Source organism: Engraulis encrasicolus, chromosome 13, assembly GCF_034702125.1.
Source record: "Engraulis encrasicolus isolate BLACKSEA-1 chromosome 13, IST_EnEncr_1.0, whole genome shotgun sequence".
Classification (NCBI taxonomy): domain Eukaryota; kingdom Metazoa; phylum Chordata; class Actinopteri; order Clupeiformes; family Engraulidae; genus Engraulis; species Engraulis encrasicolus.
The window spans coordinates 37,917,996-37,925,495 of record NC_085869.1 but is presented as its reverse complement, the minus strand read 5'-3'; the positions used below and the strand labels follow the sequence as shown (position 1 = coordinate 37,925,495).

Sequence of the window (7,500 nt, the reverse complement as noted above, 5' to 3'; positions counted from 1 at the left end):
GTGCCTCTAGGTGTCTTTTGAGTATTTTTTGGGCTTGGAAATCATCAGTTGCATCTGGCAACCCTGCATACTACAACGGTGCTGGTGCCCCTTTCTGGCGTAGCCAAGACAATGTTTAACATTGAACGACTTTTGTTCATATCAAGCTATGTGCTTTTCCACATGAAACTGTGTGTTACCCGGATGAACTTGCTGAGGCTGTCATCATGGTTCGCAGCAGTTGCTGAGATTTTCATCGCGAACATGTCAGTTGTTTCGAGATAAGTTGTGGAAATGGTCTCTCCTTTGTCGACCTGAACACGCTGCGGTAATACCGTATGTGTTGGCCAATTAGTGTCTTCCAGGGGGTTTCTCTTGTCAGTTAGTTTGATTTCCTACTATCTTGATTTAACTAATGGTACATTCATTGCAATGCAGAAGCAAACCTAACATCTACTTAGAATCCAAAGTAGGGCTGCACGATATCAGAAAAAAATCGATGCGCGATAACAGCATGCAATACCTCAATAACTCAATATTTAAACGATATCTATAAATATAGCAGAGTGTTTTCCTTGTCACTAATTTGTCGGTCTGTGTGGGGGCGTGGCTTTGGTCATTGCCGGCTTCTTGCGAATTTGTTGATATTCAGCTAGTGATTGGACTGCACAGAAATGTTTTACTTGTTAGCGATAATTAAGTCATTTTCGCGATACGCATATCGCCACTCTTGATATTGCGATTTCGATACATTTTCGATATATTGTGCAGCCCTAATCCAAAGTCACTTTGTTATTTAGGTACAGGGTATTGGGTACAGTCCCTGGAGCAATTGTGAACCTAGATACCATGAGCAGTCATGGATGACAGTGCCAGAGACCATACACATTATCAGAGGTGTCAATAGGAAAAGTAAGAGTGAAAAATAAGGTACAAAGCTATAAATGTTGTAACAGCTATGTAATATAATGCGCTGGTGTTTTACACCATGAAAATACTTTTACTTTTGACACCTCTGCACATCCTTTCCACTGGAGCGGGATTGGATCACATGACCCTCTCATCCCGAGACCAGTTCCACAGCCAAAGGTTTCAATATGTTTGACCAAGAAAAGTCGTAGCACGCATCACCAATGCAACAGACTGGAATCGAGTCGGCTCACCTTAAGTGCCTGTGATTTTCCATTGAGTTTATAGCTACGGTGTATGACATATGAGCGTGACTTTCTATTGAACTTCATTCATTCTCCTATTCTCCTGCTTTTTTTGCAAAATGTTAAGGATATGGTCGTGGAAAGGGTACTCAATGCTTCAGACAAAAGTACTGGTTTGTCTAAAACCATACATTTGTCTAAAACAGGGGTTAACTTTATGCCTTTTCTAAGACCAAGAGAAACTTATCAAAGCTGAATTGTCTGTTTTTGAACACATTCAAATGGCCACACATTCCTCAGATATGACCAAGGTATCATTGTAAAAATTTGAATCTGCACTCTCAGAATCTGTGATTGACTCAATATGCCTCTATGCCTACTTGTGTCCTGTTGTCATGTGACTAGTATCCATACGGAAGCCCCAAAAGCTAAGTGTACCTAAAGTGAAAAATAGAACCGGTGTTAGTTTTGCTTGCTTTTTGTATATTTTAATTTATTTTTCCACTTTCAATACCTGCTGAAATTAACACACATACGCATACACCCAACACACACACACACACACACACACACACACACACACACACACACACACACACACACACACACACACACACACACACACACACACACACACACACACACACACACACACACACACACACACACACACACACACACACACACACTCATCCCCGAGCAGAGACATCCAAATCTCGGCACCGCTGTTATGGTGAGCCAACAGAAAGCTTACCAAAGGTTACCAATGCACTGTCGTCATGGCTACACTGTTGTTGTGCTCGCCTTAATCTGAAATGGCATTCTAAACAAAACGCTAGCTTCACACATACACACACGCACGCACCAATAGACCCACACACATCCCTGGTCAGCTGTGCGTATGCCTGACCTAGACTTGAAGTTTAGAAGAAAGCCAAAATACTGTTTATATACAGGGGTACTCACCCCAGCGCCTTGCCTTGCCATGGCAGATACCTTACCTGTCTGCTTGTGAATAGCCCAGTGCAGAGGTGTCAGTCTCGAGTTCAGAAAGTAAAAATCACTGCTACATATTTGATCTTACATGAATCTGCTAAGGCATTAGGAATGAGAACTTGGGACAGATACAATAGACCAGAGCCATGGAAGTTAGAGTAATGCTAATCCCAATCTCCTCAATATACCATTTTTATACAACAATCGTGGCTCATGGAGCTTTTGACACATAGATCCCCATTGACACACTGTAGTTCCACTAATAGTTCCAGGAAGTGGGCGCAGAAAGAGTGGTAAAAGTAAATATAATTATTTTCTGCTTCTCCTGTGCTTGGTATGTAGTGGTTCTGTGTTAATCTCACAGAATGCTGTTGCCAAAAAAAATATTTCAATCAAGTCATCAATAGACTTACTGTACCCCGGTTGTCACAACTCTGAATTTTATGGCTCTTCAATAGACCAGTTACTTAGTGAAGTCACCTGCGCTGGGTTTAGACTGTGGCAGGGTTTTAACTTCTGAACTAGGATTTTGACACCTCTGGCCCAGTGTCCTCCACACTCCCTACTGCCCAGATTAGACTGCATTTAAAACAGGCATGTGATATACTGTATACACGTGGCCTGATGCTCCCACTGCCTTCAGAAGCCTTCCACCACACTCAGGGGTGCGTTTCTCGGCAACATCGTTGCTACAGTAATTATGTTAGCAACTTACTTGATTGCAATGTAATTTCCCATTGAAAACCTATGAAGGTGTTAACTGGTTAGCAACAATGCTTTCGAGAAACGGGACCCTGATTTGTGTGTTTGTTTGTTTGTTTGTTTGTTTGTGTTCTATACTGGATCTAATGGAGAGCTGATAGTCCCCTGCGAATCGGTACTGTGACAGAGGACCTGCCCTCTGTCCACACACAAGCGCGATTACAGTAGCTGCCCTGTTCAGCTGTGTCTGTGTGTGATTGATCGTGGTGTGATTGGTGAGCCTGTTCAGCTGTGTCAGTTTCAATGGGTCCATTTCAATTGTAGAACCTCCTGTTCTCTCATTTTGCTTTTGGCCTCGTGTTTTGCTGACGCCCCACCTCTGCGGAGAAATCAGTTTCCCCAATGTCAACCTGGGGATATTATCTTTTGGAGGGGGTTCCACATTCAATATCCTGACTGCAAATGAGAATTGTCATTTTGTGAGATACTGACGAAAACCTCCATCATCAATTATGTCTTGTCTCACATTATGAGGCTGCAAGTACAAGGAGAGGACTGGAGGTTCTAGTTTGTATTGGACCCGGTGTCTGATTGATCGCGGCGCGATTAGCTGCCCTGTTCAGCTGTGTCTGTGTGTGATTAATAGTTGTGCGTTTAGTCAGCCTGTGTCGGCACGTGATTGATCGTGGTGTGATTTAGCTGGCCTGTTCAGCTGTGTCTGTGTGTGATTAATCATGTCTAAGTGGGAAGGTTGGTTGGGTCCCTCATTGATTGAACTGGTGTATGTAAGCGTTTGTGTGTGAATTTGTCTTCATTTTATAAAATGTATTGTCTGTGTTATGGTGATGGAAGTTTTTTTTTCTCCTTGTGGGGGTGTGATTAAAGTTGATGTCTACTTAATGTGTGTGTTTGTGTGTGTGTGTGCGTGCGTGCATGTGTGTACGCGTGAGTGTGTGTGTGTTATAGTCTTACTCAAGGTACCTGCATGTCTCTGTTTTGCACCACTGTGTCTTGTGTGTAATGTGAAGGCTAAAGAGTGTTTACATGTTGCTGTAGTGTACATGTGTCCTGTTTGCCACCATTAGATTGTATTGTAGTTACGCGAAGCAGAAACGCCACACACTCCTGATGGGTGTTTTGGAGTCCACGCATCTTGAACGGCGATGGTTTGTTGCTGTTCTCAAGACATTACTAAATAAACACCATTACAACACTGATCACATGGCTCTACGAGAGGTGTTTTTTTTAATGTACAAAGTATTAGAACACACTAGTGTGCGCACGTACACAAACAAACACACATGTCTGGATATTTTACCTCATACAATAATGTGTGTGTGTGTGTGTGTGTGTGTGTGTGTGGTGTGTGAGAGTGTGTGATTGAGTGTGTTGGGATCATACTACATAGTCAGAAATTATTAAATGGGCTGGCCCAGATGGTCAGCTGATCATTCAACAGCCGATCACATGAGGGTATCCTTCTGATTGGAGAGTCTGCTTGATGGACAGGTGGGAGGAGGCCATTTAACATTCCGAGGAAAGTAGAACTTTTCTCCATGTGTTTTTACTCAACTGCTTTAGGACGGTTACGTAGACTATGTAATCACATTTAGAAATGTACCGTTGCACTTACGTTAACCAAGTTACCACTAAATCACTTACAATAGACTTACAGTAGCAGTAGTCATCCAGCTCAGTTTATCCAGCTTGTGGCTGTATACATAGGCTACAGTATGTTGACATTGCATCTCAAGCACCTTTAACCCACCCATCCTTCATGTCTACAGTGCAATAGGACCAACTGCAATTCCTGGTATTTTCAAATATTATTTTCCAGTCTATTTATTTATTTATTCATCCACGCTAGAAAGGCTCAAACATTTGCCTGTAAAACTAGCATTTGTATAGCATATTATCATACACAATTGTCATCCAATATTATTTGCTTGAGAAAGAGAAAGAAAAAATATATGTATTATGGGGATGGTATTATCCAAAGAAACAGTAGATAACACATATCCATATGTTTTCTTCTTTATAGACACTTCCCATTTTCCAGACTCTGTATTTTCTACACATACACTGTAACAAATACCTTGAATCAGGTCCACTGATCCTCTTGCTCAGAACCGAACAGTATAATCTCAATTCAACCCCTCTCAATACATATACAGCAAATCTGCCAATATTGGGTCCCCCTCTAGGCCCTACCCTGCTGTTCAGTGGGCATGTATTGAACCCTAATAATACATAATAATAGCATTGATGCCATATTGAATCATATCACTTCATTCCACAATGCAAGCCCATTAGCAATGTGAAGTCATAGTATGTTCAGGACTGGATTGGTAATCTGGGAGGACTGGTCCGAGTATCTCAAAAAGGCCTGGGATGTTTGTTAGTCCCACTCCACCCCTTGCCATGTTTATTTTCGCAATCCCTCTTCTCTACACACAGCTCTGTTGAACATTGCACAGCTTCGCCACCTGGTGTCCATAGGCAGTATCACATGATCAGACTGTAGAAAGTGCAGTACCTCATATGATCGCAGGGTCGCTAATGTTCAAGAGGAGATAACTGTGGTGTTTATTTAACCCAGTGGTTCTCAACCTTTTTGAACAAACGCTCCCTTGGCCTCCTCATAAGCCTGCTACTGCCCCCCTCAGTATTGAAAAATATAATAGACTAGTGCTCCCCAATGGGAACTTTGCCCCGCCCCCTCTCAGCTACATCCTTTTCAACACCCACCTGGAGCTCTGCAATGCCCCCTGGGGGGCTGTAGCGCCCCTGTTGAGAAACACTACATTAACCCATCTTAGCCTAAGGCACCTGCAAAAAAAGCCTGCTGAATACTAGCCCTTTTTTGAAGAATGTGCCCTCTGCTTATTAAAACCTAAATACCTCAGCCTCCAAAGCGCATAAAAACATACAATATGGTGCATTTAAAAGCTAGGCCCCAATATTGCATTAGAACATTTTTAATTAAAAAAAAATACAGATTTCAAGAGCCTGAATGCAGTGTATATGTCGCTACAGGTGCCAAAGGTCAAACAGCGTATATGCAGCATCAGGCTAAAATGGATTAACAGTGATGAAAATCATTTAATCTCAAACACTACAGGAAAAAAAACTTGACACTGAATTTACTACATCATGATTTAATGCAGCCAGATATTTATGAAAGCAGTTTACATTTAATTATTTTTGTAAAAAATTCACAGACAAAATGGTTTATTCATCTCTTAAGTATGAGTGATTGTACACATGAACACATTCTTTCAAACTGCAAACATCAAAATTTAGCACATCTTCCAAACACCACTCAATGCATTAATTACATGGCATTAACTACCCATTTGTTACACATTTTAATATATCTACTGCACGTTTCAGCATTACGGCATAGTTTTACAGCATTTCAGTGCTGTACACTTTAACAGCATTACAACATTTCAGCATTACAGCTAAGTTTTGTAGCTCCCTAATAGTTCACAGACTTCAAGTTACAGTATAAACACAGAGAGAATCATAATGTAAACATCACACTTAAAACTTCAAAATAATCTAGTAAATTAGACAATAAAGTTAAACGCCAACCCCAATTACCCTTCCAGTGTTTTAATCTCATTCGTTTACACCGCTCTACACCTCCCCACCCTCCTGTCTTCATCCTCCACTCCTCTCCTAATTTCACCAGTGTCCTGTTATCCTCCCCTCCTCATCCTCCCCTTCTTCTCTCTCTTTCTCCTCTCCTCCTTTAGCCAGTGTCCTGTCATCTTCCCATTCTCATCCTCCCCTTCTTCTCTCTCTTTCTCCTCTCCTCCTTTAGCCAGTGTCCTGTTATCCTCCCCTCCTCATCCTGCCCTTCTTCTCTCTCTTTCTCCTCTCCTCCTTTAACCAGTATCCTGTCATCTTCCCATTCTCATCCTCCCCTCCTCATCCTCCCCTTCTTCTCTCTCGTTCTCCTCTCCTCCTTTAACCAGTATCCTGTCATCTCCCCATTCTCATCCTCCCCTCCTTCCCCCTTTCTCTCTCTCCTACTCCCAGTGTTAGTTTGGATCTCATAGGGCTCTCATACGGCTAGCCAAGAAAGTCCTGTCATGAACCTCTCCTTCTCTCTTCTCCTCCTCTCATACGGCTAGCCAAGACAGTCCTGTCATCCTCTCCTCCTTCTACTCACCTTCCCCTTCCCCTCCTCATCCCCTCTTTCCCCAGTTTTCTCATCTCCTCCTACATTAACCAGTGCTAAAATCTCATATGCTTACATATCTTATCTCCTCTCCTCTCCTCTCCTCTCCTCTCCTCTCCTCTCCTCTCCTCTCCTCTCCTCTCCTCTCCTCTCCTCTCCTCTCCTCATCCCCCTTCCCCTCCATCTCCCCTCTCTCCACTCTTGTCCTCTCCTATCTCCTCTACCCGTCGCCTTTTCATCTCCTCTTCATCTCCTCTTCTCTCCTCTCTTCTCTTCTCTCTTTCCATCTCCTCTCCTCTCCTCTCCTCTCCTCTCCTCTCCTCTCCTCTCCTCTCCTCCGCTCTCCTCCCCTCTCCTCTCCTCTCCTCTCCTCTCCTCTCCTCTCCTCTCCTCTCCTCTCCTCTCCTCATCCCCCTTCCCCTCCATCTCCCCTCTCTCCACTCTTGTCCTCTCCTATCTCCTCTACCCATCTCCTCTTCA

At 43.0% G+C, this 7,500-nt stretch overlaps 1 protein-coding gene across 1 annotated transcript in view; it reads left to right on the top strand.

Annotated features, from left to right (window-relative positions):
* The window catches only part of dcbld2 (discoidin, CUB and LCCL domain containing 2), a 27,690-nt gene extending 25,931 nt beyond the window's left edge, over positions 1–1,759 (top strand). The window contains exon 15 of the mRNA XM_063213871.1: positions 1–1,759. This exon is cut by the window's left edge and continues 1,130 nt beyond it. The gene's annotated coding sequence lies outside the window, so the exon portion shown is untranslated.
* Positions 1,760–7,500: the final 5,741 nt, after the last annotated feature.